The following is a 15,843-nucleotide window of genomic DNA, read 5'->3' as shown; positions in this document are numbered from 1 at the left end:
TCTATGTGATTCAACCGACGACGTCCTGTGATGAGTTAGCATTGAAATGAAGATCAGATCATGTTGCCATGTCATCCTTGTGCATGTGAAGAATTTCCTTAAGGATCTTGCATGAAGAAGATTGATTCTATCTACCTTGGGAATGTGTAAAATCTTAGTAAATGGTGGAAAGTGCGTGATGGGTTATCAGCTTCCAGAAGTGGTGAAGATGAACGATGGAGAACGTCTTGAGATTTGTTCAAGATTGTTTTACCTTATGTAATGTGTTTAAACGGCCAGGATTTGACTGACTGTATTGTTAACCTAGATGCTTAGGGTTTTAGGTTTTTGCCACCGACCTAATTGTTGTCTATAAGGTCAATGATGATTTTCATTTGAAGTTGTTGGCAAATGAATATATGTGAAGTGATTCTTGCCAAACCGAAGGAGTGAGTAGAGATATACAGAGTGTGATTGTAGATGTAAAGGAACTGAAGTGGATCTGCCTTGGCATTAAGTGTTGTTATCAGATCAGTGTATTACCTATTGACTTCTAACCATTTCAGCAATTGTAAAATCCCTTTACTCGGTAGCTTTAACGAGATTTTTGTAAATCCTTTAACTGGGTGACTCAAAATCATTGAGTTCTTCAAATCCTCTTACAAGGTAACCTTTAACAAGGTTTTAACCTTTAACTAGGTATTTAGCCATCCCTTAATAGGGTGATCCCTAGCAGGATCAGTTCCTAGCAGAACCTGTTGTAAAGTCTTTAACCGGACTAGTCTCCTAACAAAGCAGACTTCAGAAGAGTTCAAGAACAACTTGTGGGTATTCATCCCCACCGTGGTTTTTCCCAGTTGGGTTTCCACGTGAAAAATCAATGTGTTGTGTGATGCTTTTTCATGTGATGTTTTAGTGTTTTTTTGTTAAGCGGTAATGCAAGTTGATCCAATGGTCATTGTATTTCTAATGTATTACTTTCTTAAGCATATGGATGAAGTTGAGATAAGATATTAGGTTTTGAGATGATCTAGATGTTACCGGTTTATGTCTTTTACAATCATACTGTGTCACCGATAGTGCCTTGATTTAGATCGGTGATATTGTTTACCAATTAGTGTAGTCTTTGCAGTTTAAGTTGTTGAAGAAGTTTTTGTGTGTACTGATTCACCCCCCTCTCAGTACCTGTTGGGTATTTACTGTTCATCATTATTCATCAGAATATGTGTAACATTATAAATTATATACCCTTTACAATTTCATGCTATGGTCAGCACCTATTTTGGTAGTTGTGCCTAAACTTGTGTGAATGATCTCGTCCAAGGTTTGGATTTTCAATATAGGTCACAACCCCTAGTTCCTAGCCCTTTGTTTGGTTGAAAAGGGATGGACATCATTGCCTAAAGATACTCTCCTCCCAATTTGGCTCCAAATTCAAATATTTAAATGTCAACTTTGAGCCCTTAGTGGTTGTAACCTTATTGTCGACCTCTCCCAAAAATTTATTTAGAAAAAGGTGTGAGATGCATATGAATGTGACTCCATTTCTAATTTGAAAATCTCTTTATGCTAGACATTCAATTCTAATGCCTAAATGACCAATCTAGCAATTCAGGCAATCAAGGCCTACCAAGTAAAGAAATCTAAATATTTTCATCAAGTAAATTGAGATATTTTATCAAGCATCATTCGTTGTTATTTTTATCATGTTTCACTAATGTTTTGTATTAATTTATAAGAGAAATTCTACATCAACTTACATGATATCCAAACAAGGTTTTTATGCCTTAGAAAATCAATCCAGATTATGTTATTTGTTTTGTCTCTGCTCTTGAGGGAGCATGTGATTGTTATCATTCAACATTGTTGTTGTGGAGGTTGTGACACCAATACAAGGTTTGACTAAGGCAATCCCATAGATAGAACAACATTTTCCTCTCTTTTATGTGTATAGGTGCAAATATAAAGAATTCAATTCATGATAGTAACACTAATAGACACAAAAGATGGTAACAAATAGTATTTGACTTTGCAGAGACCAAAACCCTAGGACATTAGTACCCATCACTATTTTTCTCCTAGTTTTTCTCCATTTTTTTAGGATAACAACCCATGAAACTCTTGATTTGATTCCCGGCACTAGCTTCCGCAAAAAACCTACTTCTGGACTCTATCACCTAACAAATTTATCCTACCCAATCAACCCAAGGTTGACTTCATAGTTTCCTCTATGTACATCACTTCCAAATTTGTCTCTCTCTTCTACACTTATATTTTAATTTTTATGCATTTTTAATAATCTTGTTCAAAATTGCCTTCTTTATCCTAGTTCATTATACAAATTCAATCAATCCCTAATCACAAATACCAATGCATAATAGATGAGGTGTAGATCCAAGAGTGCTTGGATTTTCCTTGAGCATTATATTCAAACCCATTCATGCCTTTTCTAATGGTGTTGCATGTGAAAAGGTAATGACTATAGCTTAATACACATGTTAGTCTAGGATCACTTTTCACACTTATCATTATAGTGAACTTGACTTATCTTGCACTTGCAATCATTCTCATTTGTAAACACATCATGAATAGTTTATAAAATAAAAAATTTATACCTTTTCTCCTTGTTTCTCATCTACATATTCCTCTTGTCATCAATTTATTCCATTCTATTGCCTCTTAGGAGCATACACATGTTCTAAAATTTATACTTTCTTATGAGTATCATGACCTAGTGTTCTAAATATGAAATTCACGCTAGAATAAGCTATCAAATAATGGCATTCCATTCTTTCAATAATTGTGGTTTTGATCCTAAATTCATAACACCTTTGCTTTAGGTACTTCAAGAACACAATATTTATTTGATGTTACCCTACCTTTTTCATGAGCTCTAAGTTACAATCACCTCATGGATCTCTTGAGATGGAACATCTTGTTTTTTAGGTTCTTGAATCTCAAATTCAAACTCTAGACAAGGAATTGGCTAGGTTTTAGAATTTCTAGAGCTCATAACCCTCAACTGAGGAAGTTACACCTCTTTTAGATAATCTAACTGTTAGACATCTCAGATAATCGATGAACAACTAAGAGGGGGGGGTGAATCAGTTGTTAATAGATTATAGAAATTTAAGCATTAAAACCTTATTATCGGAATAACAAATATAACAGTTCAGCACAAATATAAACCACGAAACATTTACCAACCATCTGTTAGGCCCAATATGGAAAGCTAATGTACTGAGAGGGGAGGGGTGAATCAATACTCCAAAAATTTTCTTGAATAATAAATTTACTGTTATGCATAAACAAAATAGTGCAATAACATAAAATAAAGTTAAAACAAATAGATAACAATCATACATGATTCACTCCATAACACATATATTTTGGTTACGCAGAAACTCTTGGTTAGAGAGAAAAATTGTGGTGGGGATGGCACCCACAACTTCACTACTGTAATAATAAAGAATGCTCGGTTAGAGCTACATTTAGCTATTTCTGATAGCTTACCCTATTAGGAGTAACAAGATCTGTTAGATCTACCTTGCTAAAGGATTTTACAACATTTATTCTGAATGTTGCACCTGGTTAGAGGCTTTACAATTTATAGACTTGGTTAGAGTCTTTTACCTTGTTAAAGGTTTCTCTTTCAACTTCACAATATTACAATAAAATTATTACAAATATCTGTAACTTTACATCTGAAATGTTATAGCAGATTCTATGTGCTCAGAATAAGATTACCTTGCTTATAGCATACCTTGGTAACCCATATAGTAACTCGGTAAACCCTTCTGTTTACTTTGTTCTTTGACTATTCTCTGAAAACCTTCTCGGTGACCTCTGTGTCTCGGTAATAGTCTTCCTTCATGCATACATGCACTTAACTCATGCTGTATAAATAGATCTCTTAAAACAGTGATCCAATTCATTGCTTCGATCTTACAAACAAGATTCTTCGAATGAATAACTAAACAAAATATTTCATTGGTTAGATTGTCCTTGTAATCATACACAATCTTCTGGTGCAATTTCTAATGTAATAACGGTTAGATGTGCCTCGATCTTGTAACACGTTTTCATATGCATGTTTAGGTTCAATGTATCTAGTAACACATTTCACTCAGTGAATAACAACTCGGTGTGTCATCTTTGTTGCTTGGTAGTCTCAAAAAGATACTCAGTAGACAGCTCGGTGTATACTGTGTTCTGTGACTGCTTTCTTCTGTAACCGACTAGACTGTGCATAACGACTTCTCTATGTGTACCAACTATATGATTCGGTAATGCTAACCGAATAGAATACATAGTATGACTTTGAATACAAAAACTAATGGCAATTTGATAAGTAGTAACAATCTCCCCTTTTGACATTAGTTGAGATGTTTGACAAAAATTACTTTCAAAGTCATAACAAAAATCTATATACTTTGCAAAATGACTACACTTGACAATATATACAATAGGCAATGAAATAGTATATTCAGATATACTCCCCTCATCATTATACTGTACATAACTCTAATTTTGCATGCTCAGTTTTGTGCTTGTTTACTATCCTTGGATATTCTCCATACTCTACTCGGTATACTCCCCTGTATACAATATTCAAAACTATATCGCTCCCTAAATATAGTATATTACTCCCCTTATGTAGTAATTACTCCCCTTATGTAGTATTACTCCCCTTTTTGACAAACATCAAAAACTTAATTTCCATCTGGGGGTAGTAACTGATCAAAAAGAGATTTATACTTCTTTTGGGCATCGGTGAGTGCGACAGAGAGTGCATCCTTTACACTTTCCATTAAAGAATTTTGTGCTTGAATATCAGCCAATAGTGATATTAAGACATCAAGAGTGCTTCCCTCTTGTGTAGTAGATAGGCGTGTAGCTCAGTTAATCTATTCTTGAACTGATGAGAGATGAGGAAGAAATAATATCTGGAGGGTCATTATATCCATCCCGATCTTATGCTCTTCATTTCTAAGTTCTAACTGTTGAGCCATGAGCTGTTGAAGCTTGGTGTAAAAATTCTGAACAGAATTGGGCTCTGTGGTCAACTTAGTTGAGAGATCGGGATCTCTTTCTCAATTGCATCAGTTTTATTCTTGATATCTTTAATGAATAAGGAAAATGTACAAAGTTTCTGAAATAAATAAAGAATATGCTTGAGTTGAGGGGACAACTCAGCAATGAATTTGACAAGCTTGACTTTTCCTATAGCTAGAGCTTCTTGTACCTCTTCTATCATTTTTGCAGTAAGCTCTTTATCTTTTAGCTTGCTCAAGTACTCAGATGCATCAACTCCTAATGTTTCTATTTGGTTGAGGAGTTCATCCAGTTGAATGTGGATGGCGGCATCGATTGACACTGTAGCTGATGGTAGCATTTCTGTTAGCAGTGTTTTCACCTTCTGTAGTACTTTATTCTTCTTTTGAATGGCCATCTATTTTTCTTGTTCGGCCTTTTCTTTGCATAGTTCACCAAAATCAATAAGTGCTTGCCCCTTTAATTTTGAAATATCCACATTGGGCAACACTATCGATTTAGTTAAATCAACTTTAAAACTATGCTTTTTCACCTTCTTCTCTTTACCTTTGGTCGGTTGTACTAAGACAATTGCTTGTGAGGCTTGCTGACCCTCGATAGGTTGCTCAGTAGATGCAACACTTTGGTCTGTTCCTGTAGCCATTGTGGTATCCTTGGGTGTCTCGGTACTAGGGGTCTCAGCTGTAACATTTTCAGTGCTTGAGAGGTCTTTTCTTGAGTTGTACCTTCTGCTGCTTCAGACTGGTGACCTTCGGTGCCTTGTGTGCCTTGTGTTGTATCCTTAGGTGCTTCGGTAGAGATAGGTGGCTTGACTAGCAGATAAGGTTGAACTTGTTCTAAAACGGATTCACTAGATACAAGTTTTGCATAGGTAGTGCCTTCTATCATTTCTTGCTCCGGTGCTTCTGCATCCATGACATCTTCATCAATTTGAATAGTGTCAGCCAGGTCTTGCTCGGTAGTGTCAGGATCTTGCTCGATGATCAAGATCTTGCTCAGTGACATCAAGATCTTGCTCGGTGACATCAACAATTTCAACTTGAGATTGTTCACCGACATCCTTTATTTTGAAGATTTCCTGCCATTTGGCCTTTGTCTCATTTTCTACATCAATGTATAGCCCATTCATCAATTTCAAGGCTCTTTGTTTGACAAGAAATTTAGAATTGTAGGTTGTCAAATGTTCTTTAATTTCTACTACAAACATATCAGGAAATAGATGGACTAGACTTCTTTCTCTAATTTGTTTCTCTGAGTCCATTGCATATTTCCACCTATTATCAATATGTAAGTACAATTGACTCGGAAGTGACTTTACTAGTTCTAATGGAGCTAGCTGAAACTTTAGAAGTGTACAAATGACAGCTTCTTCAATTTGTCACTTCTCATCATTACTAGTCTCATACTTGACATATCTAAATCCAACAAATCCACCATATTCTTTAAGATTGGCACAAAAATTTTCAACACTATGAATATTTACCTTTTTGCTCTTTACAATCTGAAATTTGTTTGCATCATCAGATTCTGTATCACTAGACTCTTTTGCCAAAATCAGTCTCCGAGTAGATTTCTTGTAGGTCTTGGTTACCTTGGGAATAGTAACACTCTTTTGTTTCTTACTCGATGATGCACTTGATGCTCTAGTGTTAGGTCTCTTTGTTGGTGGAGTCGGTAGGGCCTTTGAAGTGTCCAGTTTCTTTCTTTTTAACACTTTACCCTTAGGCAACTCGGTACTCAATGTTATTGCTGCCTCTTGAGCTTCTAATTCCTCTTTGGTGATGGTAAGAGTGCCTTTGATAGGTGTGGAGGAGGATTCTTCTCCGAATTTCTCAGATAATACCTTAATCATCTTTGTAGCCTTTCTTGTAGCTTTAGGTACTACAATGCTCATTTTTACCTTTTCCTTTACTTCTTCATAAGTTCCATATCTCAGTTCAGTAGCATGCCTTGGCAATGAAAGATATGCATCAATTTGATGTTGTGTGATATCATAGTCAATCTCGTAACCCATTGGTGGCAAAGATTGAGTCCTTGGTTCTACAACATTCACATAACAGTAATCGGTGTCTACCTCAAAACATATATCATCCTTATATTTCTCTACCAGCTATGGTGGAATCCTGTACCTTTTGTGCATCTTTTCTTGAAATTTGTTGAAGTAGTCATCCATGATATCATTAAAATTATCTCCCAATCTCTTGATAAAGTCATTAATGATTTGCTCTGCTCTGCTCTACTCTGTTCTACAAAATGATTCCCTCCATAACACATATATTTTGGTTACGCAGAAACTCTTGGTTAGAGAGAAAAACTGCAGTGGGGATGGCACCCACAACTTCACTACTGCAATAATAAAGAATGCTTGGTTAGAGCTACATTTAGCTATTTCTGATAGCTTACCTTGTTAGGAGTAACAAGATCTGTTAGATCTACCTTGCTAAAGGATTTTACAACATTTATTCTTAATGTTGCACCTAGTTAGAGGCTTTACAATTTATAGACTTGGTTAGAGTCTTTTACCTTGTTAAAGGTTTCTCTTTCAACTTCACAATATTATAATAAAATTATTACAAATATCTGTAACTTTACATCTGAAATGTTATAGCAGATTCTATGTGCTCGGAATAAGATTACCTTGCTTATAGGATACCTCGGTAACCCATATAGTAACTTGGTAAACCCTTCTGTTTACTTTGTTCTTCGACTGTTCTCTGAAAACCTTCTCGGTGACCTCTATGTCTCTATAACAGTCTTCCTTCATGCATACATGCATTTAACTCATGCTATATAAATAGATCTCTTAAAACGGTGATCCAATTCATTGCTTTGATCTTACAAACAAGATTCTTCGAATGAATAACTAAACAAAATATTTCATTGGTTAGATTGTCCTTGTAATCATACACAATCTTCTGGTGCAATTTCCAATGTAATAACGGTTAGATGTGCCTCGATCTTGTAACACATTTTCATATGCATGTCCAGGTTCAATGTATCTGGTAACATGTTTCACTCGGTGAATAACAACTCGGTGTGTCATCTTTGCTACTCAGTAGTCTCAAAAAGATACGCGGTAGACAACTCGGTGTATACTATGTTCTATGACTACTTTCTTCTGTAACCGACTAGACTGTGCATACCGACTTCTCTATGTGTACCGACTATATGATTCGGTAATGCTAACCGACTAGAATATATAGTATGACTTTGAATACAAAAACTAATGGCAATTTGATAAGTAGTAACACCATCCACAAAAGATAACACCAAGATTTGTACATGTAAAACCTAGTAAAGGGAAAAACCATGGTGGGAATCCTACCCACAGTCAAATAATGCTTCTGTAGTAAGTATGTGATTACTAAAGAGGGGCCTACACATGCAGGAAGGCCAACAGCCTAGAGCACACTGCTCATCACAAAAGGAGCCTCACTAACTATAAAATAAATCTAGACTACAATCCAGAAAGAAGAGTGAACTACAAGAATAGCATCTCCTATGCCTGAATATAGTTCTTGTTAAGCTCATTACCAGAGGTATTAAACCTCTTTCATTGACCCAATTTGATCACCTATGATTGACCGAAACCTATGTGTATTATTACAACCTTATTCGCATACAAATAATCCTATATCCATGTTAGTAAACAGATTTGTCACTTCAAAATCTTTTACTATGTGCCCAATGGAGGAGTGACAAAAAGTTCCCAACGGTTGGAGAGATCGTTTTGTGGAACACGATCTTCCTCTGCGTTTGAGAGGGGCAGCTCTCTTGTATGATAGGAGTATTTGTATTTTTAAGAATAATTAACCTTGCAAATGAAAACAAATAATAACTATGAATTGATTTAGAGGAAATCTTCACAACAAACATACGATTGCCACTTGGATTCCATCAACTTTTAAACTTGTCACTATCAACTCTAGACTACGCATGAGGAGACAGTGATACAAAACATTTAACTTGCATAACGTTTATATATTTCTGAGATACCAAAGAAATTTGTAATGTTATATGACCATTGTCTTCATGAAACTGGGAAAGTAATTTGCAAGCTTTATATTGCAATATCACACGATAATCACATAACATCAAGTAAATGAACACTTAACAATCATAAAAGAACTCCTAATTTGCCTTGTATTTAAAAATGATGAAATAATACAATTCAAAAATTTTAGTTGTCCCAAAATCATAAAATCCAAAAAGTCCTTTCATCTACCTTTCTAATATTTATAGTCTCTCAAAATAACTACCTCATAACTAACTTGATTCTAAGTTAGCAACTAACTCATTTTTGTGCAAATTACAATGAGTTAATAACTAGCATATTTATGTGCAGAAAAATTCAACCTATTAACCTTGACTCTATGCTATGGAAAATCATAACATACATAATGAAACTAGAAATAAACTAAAGACTAGCCATGTATCACATAACAAAATAAAATATACAAAGATGTGAACATGGCATTACTTTTCGATATCCCGAAAAGCATGCTAGCTGATTATTTACTTTTGTTGAACTGATCTTTTGGCCTTGAATGACTTGTATGCTTTGAGCGCGTCCACCATGAACTTGTACCTAAGAATGATCACATTATCCATTTTTAGTTTAGCAGTTGCTTGATTATCCTAAATGTTAACCAAATCCTGATAATATGAAGGCATGTCACAAGCATCTAAAGCAACTGAAACAACACTGAGTCTTTTCATCCTATTTGCATCTGACACCTGTGCATCTGCTAGTTTAGTATTAATTCTATCATGAAACTTTCTTAAGAGCAATTGACTGTCCATTTGCTGAAATTTCTCTTTGATCGACACATCACCAATGATATTCATTGTATCTTCTATTATCTTCATCTTTGTTTGTTCACAAGCTATCAAGAGTTTTTGATACTCATCTAAGCATTGCTTAATATTTTCCAATTTCCAACTTATACTTTTGCACCATGTATTGGAATGATTTTATTCTTTATGAGAGAAAACCTTCTCGACAATGAGTACATTCATATCTGTTTTTTCTATCTTCTAGAATTCCTTCAAAGTATCTTGCCAAGATATTTCTTGCTCTTTAGCATTCTTCAATTCTGTTGCAATCTCTTGTTCTTGTGCATCCAATTTTATATGAATATCCTTGGCCTTCTCAATAAAATCTTGTGTTTCAGACTTCATTTGATTAATCCATTTTTCTAGCATTCTGCTCTATTTCTTACATTTGTGTATCTCTTCCATCACTTTTTTCTCAATAATTTCTCTAGTATGCACTAATGCTGAAGTTGAGGTTGACTCCAATTGTGTATCTGAAGAATCCACAATATATTTGAAGTAGGATGAAAGAACCTGCATTTGTTGCTTTAGTTGATCCTTTGTTTCATTATCCTTATTTGCTTTGTATACAAGAATAGCTGCTGAAATTTGAAAATTATGGACAACACCCTCATGAGTTGTAGGACCTAGATCCACCCGTGTCATGTTAAAATTTGCCTCACTAGCTTCACTTACATCTTTTTCAACAATGGGCTGAGCTACTTCAACACACAAATTTCTCGATGATGGATTAATTCCCAATCTGGATGCAACTTTGGTTTTCTTGGGTTTGGCTGTCCTATGAAGTACATTTGCAACTGCATCAAAACTAGGAGTTACCAGCTGAATATTCCTCTTCTTATTCTGCAAACTCTGCTATAACCAGAATGATGAAGATGATAGAAATGATTCTTGATTTCTCACATATGTAGAGGTTAAATTATCTGGGAAAAATGGACATTGGATTCCAGCATCATTCATTGTAGCCTCTTCATGAATAACAAAATCGCCATATTGAGGAGATGAAATAATGATAGATGGTGAGGCGGAAAGAATTTGTTGACTTTCAATATTGGGAGGATGTTGAGGTGAAACACTTTCCAACTCATCTTCAAGTTCTTGAACAAGATTCACTATTTTTCCTTTTATCTTCGATCTCTTTTTCTTAATGATAGTACTAATTTCACATGCCTTGGCAAGATCCTTCCCTTTTTCTGGATCTTCTCCATCATCGCCTCCTTTGGAAATATTTTGGTGTGGACCCATCCCTAGATTAGATCTTTGTGAATTAGCTAGAATAGAAGAACTTCCATGTGCCCCATTTCTATCCTTTGAGGAATTAGCTTTATTTGAAGGTCTAGTTACCGTAAACTCAATCCTCTTACTTTTAACCCATTCCAGAGTCCTTCGAACCACATTAGCTGATCTTTCTTGAATACTCCTTATTTCTAAAATTGACCAATTGATGGGTGGAAGTGGAAGAAGTTGAATCCTTTCAAAGTAAAAACCATCAATCAAATCAGATTCATCATCCTCAATGCCATTCATATTTATTTCGATTCTATAGTCAATTATCTATTTGATATAAAATCTCATCCAATCTCTTTTCCACACTTCAAAATCATCTTCGCAGTCTTGCCAAAAATCTTCCATATCAGGAAAGTGTTCAAATCTGACACCGAGCTCTAACTCTCCTGTAGCATATCCTTTGCTATCAAAAGGAAATCTCATTTCATAAGGATACAGGTGAATCTTTGCTATAGACCTCTTGATACTTTGAGCATTTGAATGGCTCTCACAGCTATAATAACCAAGTCCAATGGGAAAAGAAATGATACCCTTTCTTTTATTCCGACAAATTTTGTTGACTTGTGCAATCTATCGGCATACCTCAATAAGGATCAACTTATCTTCAACAAACCTTGGCAACATGAGAGGGAAGCCATCATAACCCCCTATCTAAATGTATGTAAACTTCAGAAACTGTTTAAAGTAACTACCATATTTCTGAATCAATGTTGCTTCTTCTGAAGATATTCTGAGTCTAATATTTCCCTACAGTTCTCTTACTATCAACATAGTGATTGCATCATTAATCCTCCTGAAGTGATGATAACTTTCCTCCAACTGCAATTGTGGATGATAATTGTAAATCTAGGTCGTATCATCATAAATGCCTTCAGCATTCAATCCTGGTCATTTCTTCATCCCAACAATGGCATAGAAGAGATACGATGTCATGTAGAAGTTATGATTGTCCTTTAGTTTGAGTAACTAATCGCAAAGATTATCACTAATAATCTTGGCCAAATTAATAAATTGTATGCCCTCACATATGATATTAATGAATAGGAACATCCATCCTTCCAAGTCATTTGAGTCTTCATTTCCTGTGACCCGATTCAAGAAAATAACCATATTAGAGATATCTTCCATCAGTAGAGACCTGTGAATTATTTTAGGAAACTGTGTTTTTCCTTTCCTTGGTTTTTCTAACCATTTTCTGGCTATGTTATTCAAACACTAGGTTTCATTATTGAGAAAATAACTTTCTGCATATTCCCTATTTACCTTTGTGAACTGATCTCTGAAAGGTAACCTGAAATTTATAGCAATGGAAACTGGATCAAGTTTGGCGACCACGTTACCTTTTGTTGTCCTAATTTCTTTTGTATCTGGATTAAATGATTTCATGCATTCTAGAACTAATTCTGGACATTGCACTGATGTGGGATATCCTGCTGCGTGAGCTAATCCACTATCTAATAATCTCTGAGTTGTCAAAGTTTTATCTTCCCTTTCCATTATTTTCCAGAAGTCTGCAAGACTTACATTTCCCAACTTGGTATCCCCAATATCTGAAAGTGAACATTTGAGAATGGGAGTATAATCGAGGCTATGGAACTTGTATTTCATTATGTCAAATAAAAATAATACCCTCACAGTTCTATTTTAATGAATATCTGCAACTTTGCCAAAACAATTTATATACTCCATTCTTTGTCCTGAACGACATACAAATCTTCTAAAACAACTGCAATAATGACATCAGGATAAATAATTTCATCCCTATACTCTGATGAATGTCTATAACCTTGATTCAAAATTCTCTGTAATCATGTATATGAGTAGTCACGACCTCCCTCCTCTGAACTCTATAGATTATATACTAGCCCAAACTATGCATTTCATTCTACATTCATGAGTACCAGAATGGCTATGATTATAACCATGCTTTAACAAATCGCCATTCACCAATCGTGGAATTTGGGTTTACACCTACCACTACATCTTTTTGGAGCATTATGTCATACAGTTTATTTGTCTTGTGTGAACTTCCAAGATTTGCAACATCATCCACCAGAGCAACTGTAACTACAATGCCTTACACAATTCTTTTATTCTCTACATTTTGTTGAGTGTTCATAGCTTTACTTAAACCTTGACTTGACTTCCCTGTTGATTTGTGGAAAAAAAACCACCAATGAATTGTTAAAACTGCAGTTGGTTGCTCTAGTCACCACTGCCACTTAAGAGTATTTTAGCAAACCTTTTTCAGTTGCGTGCAACAGCTAGCCATATTGCATGCATATCTTTCCCTCCTAGTTCGAAGCTTCCATTTTATCATTGGTAGGGAGGATGCTGGATAGTTTCAAAAGTATCTTCAATCACATACCACGTGACCACATTTCTTTGAGGGATTCTGTCAAACAATTCACCTGTTGTTCTTAATCTTCATCTCATGGCATTTCACGAGGTATTTTGTCAAATACTTCGCATGCATTGTCTTGTGTTCACTTCCTGCATCATACATGGTGTTAGATAACCACAATTGGTGAGGAGAATGGAGATTGCAACGGAGTTAACTAGGCATTTAATCCTGTAGTGCCTGCATACCATGGCAAGGTGACATTTCTTTGAGGCATTTCATAGGACAATTCACAAGATTTTAATGCTTCACATTCTGCACACAAGACTACCAAAGTGGTCACATTTGCCGGCTAGCAAACCATTCTAACTTTTATGCTTTGACAAGTGCCTTAGACAGTGTGGTGCATATCCTGCAATCATTTCAATTGTCACTCCTCCATTTGCTTTGTGATGTATGGCTTGTTTACACTTACCATATTCTGCAATCATATGCATTTAAACTTTATTAATTTCAACCTCTAATGTGATTCGATGTAGTTCATCTATCTTTATTTGACAAGGAAAAGATGTCGTGTGATTCATCAAACAAATCTCTACAAACCTTCATTGTGTGCAAACAATTCATGCGACTTGACTACACCTCTCACACTTTTGCATTCATATCCACAATTCGCGACATGTTTGTGCTTCCATTTTACAATTATAAGAGGTTAAGAATGCTCAAAAATTGAGCATTTCTAACCTTTTTGACAAAGTGGGACCCGCGAGGTTAAGAAATGAGGTTAGGAATGCTCACTTTTGAGCATTTTTAACCTTTTTTTTTTGTATTCTGAGAGGTTAGAAATATGGGTTAGAAATGCTCAAAAAGTGAGCATTTTTAACCTTCTCGGCAAAAGGTTAAGAAATGAGGTTAAGAATGCTCAAAAAGTGAGCATTTCTAACCTTCTGCTTCAACGAACTATCCTTTAGACCTTATAAACTATTGATCATAGAGAGGAATCAAGGAAGAATGCAACTGATGTTTTTAGACAAATTTTTATCGCAAATGACCAAACATATTAAAATAATTTAAAATATTAAATTATTATTTAAGAAATAATTTAAATATTTTAAATTTATTGCTTTGGCTGGAGAAAATGACATAACTTTCAAATGGTAGGGAGTTAGGTCCTAAAATTTGAAACACGCATCAATGGTAAGGAAATAGGTCCACACAATTATTTACACCTCATGATGAAGTCTAGGATGAGATATTTTAATCATTTTTGGGTAGTACACACCAAAAATTGAAAGTTTAAAATATGATAAAGTATGAACTGGGTTCAGGTGAAAGTTGGCCACATGATATAAAATGATGCTTAGATTCTAACTATCAAGTTATTTCCCCCAATTTGTGCTAATTTTCAAAATTCTTCCATTTTACGTATTTTGACTAGTAATGACCTTGGAGGACGTGGTTATTTCTTATGCATAAACACCCATTGGACCTTTTCTCGATACTGAGACTGCTTTGAAAAAGATATGTCAAATGTAGAGGCAACAATCCCAAAAACTCATGAATATTCCCATGATCTACAAAGAGATCTTACATCATATTTATACCAACCCGGGACCTAAACAATTAGGTCGGCCACCTAAAAGATAATACAATAAATTCATAACATAAATCCTTAATCTAATGATCAACCAAATCGTCCTAAGACTAAAACAACATAATCCAATGACAATCAATAGATCCAACTAGAAACGCATCGGGATCATCCATCAACACGTTACATAAACCGATCCATAACCTAGCTGAATAAGATAAAATTATGTTTGGACCCAAACCCAACACCACTGATCAATAGGAACATGAACAAGATAACCAACAACATCTCGAAATCCATCTAGAACTTGCGCCAATACCACTTATCACATGCATCATAAGATCTTCAACAAAGCTTTATCGGTAAAACCCTTATCGGTGACCAAAAGGCTTACTAGAACAAATGATAGCTCCCGAGCCATCAAATCCTGAACCAACTGATCGTGATACATATCTGAATAGTATGAATGACATATCCAAACCAATTCCACAAATTGAAGCATAGCAGAGCATACTGAATCAATATCATAATCCAACAACTCTATCGAAACCTATTGGAAACCGGTAAACAACCAAAACAGTCGGTGTTGCCATCAATGACAAAACATCAATGTAACACATAATCAATTCCTTCAATTTTCCAACACTAACGAGGTTGTTAATCAATGATTTTCAAGGTGTAGAAAATTCTTTTAGCCTAGCTCACATAGTAGGTAGCAATCTTATCTATCATCAACTAATTGAACATAAGTTAT

This window comes from Cryptomeria japonica, chromosome 6, assembly GCF_030272615.1.
Source record: "Cryptomeria japonica chromosome 6, Sugi_1.0, whole genome shotgun sequence".
NCBI classification, from domain to species: domain Eukaryota; kingdom Viridiplantae; phylum Streptophyta; class Pinopsida; order Cupressales; family Cupressaceae; genus Cryptomeria; species Cryptomeria japonica.
This window is presented reverse-complemented; position numbering follows the sequence as displayed.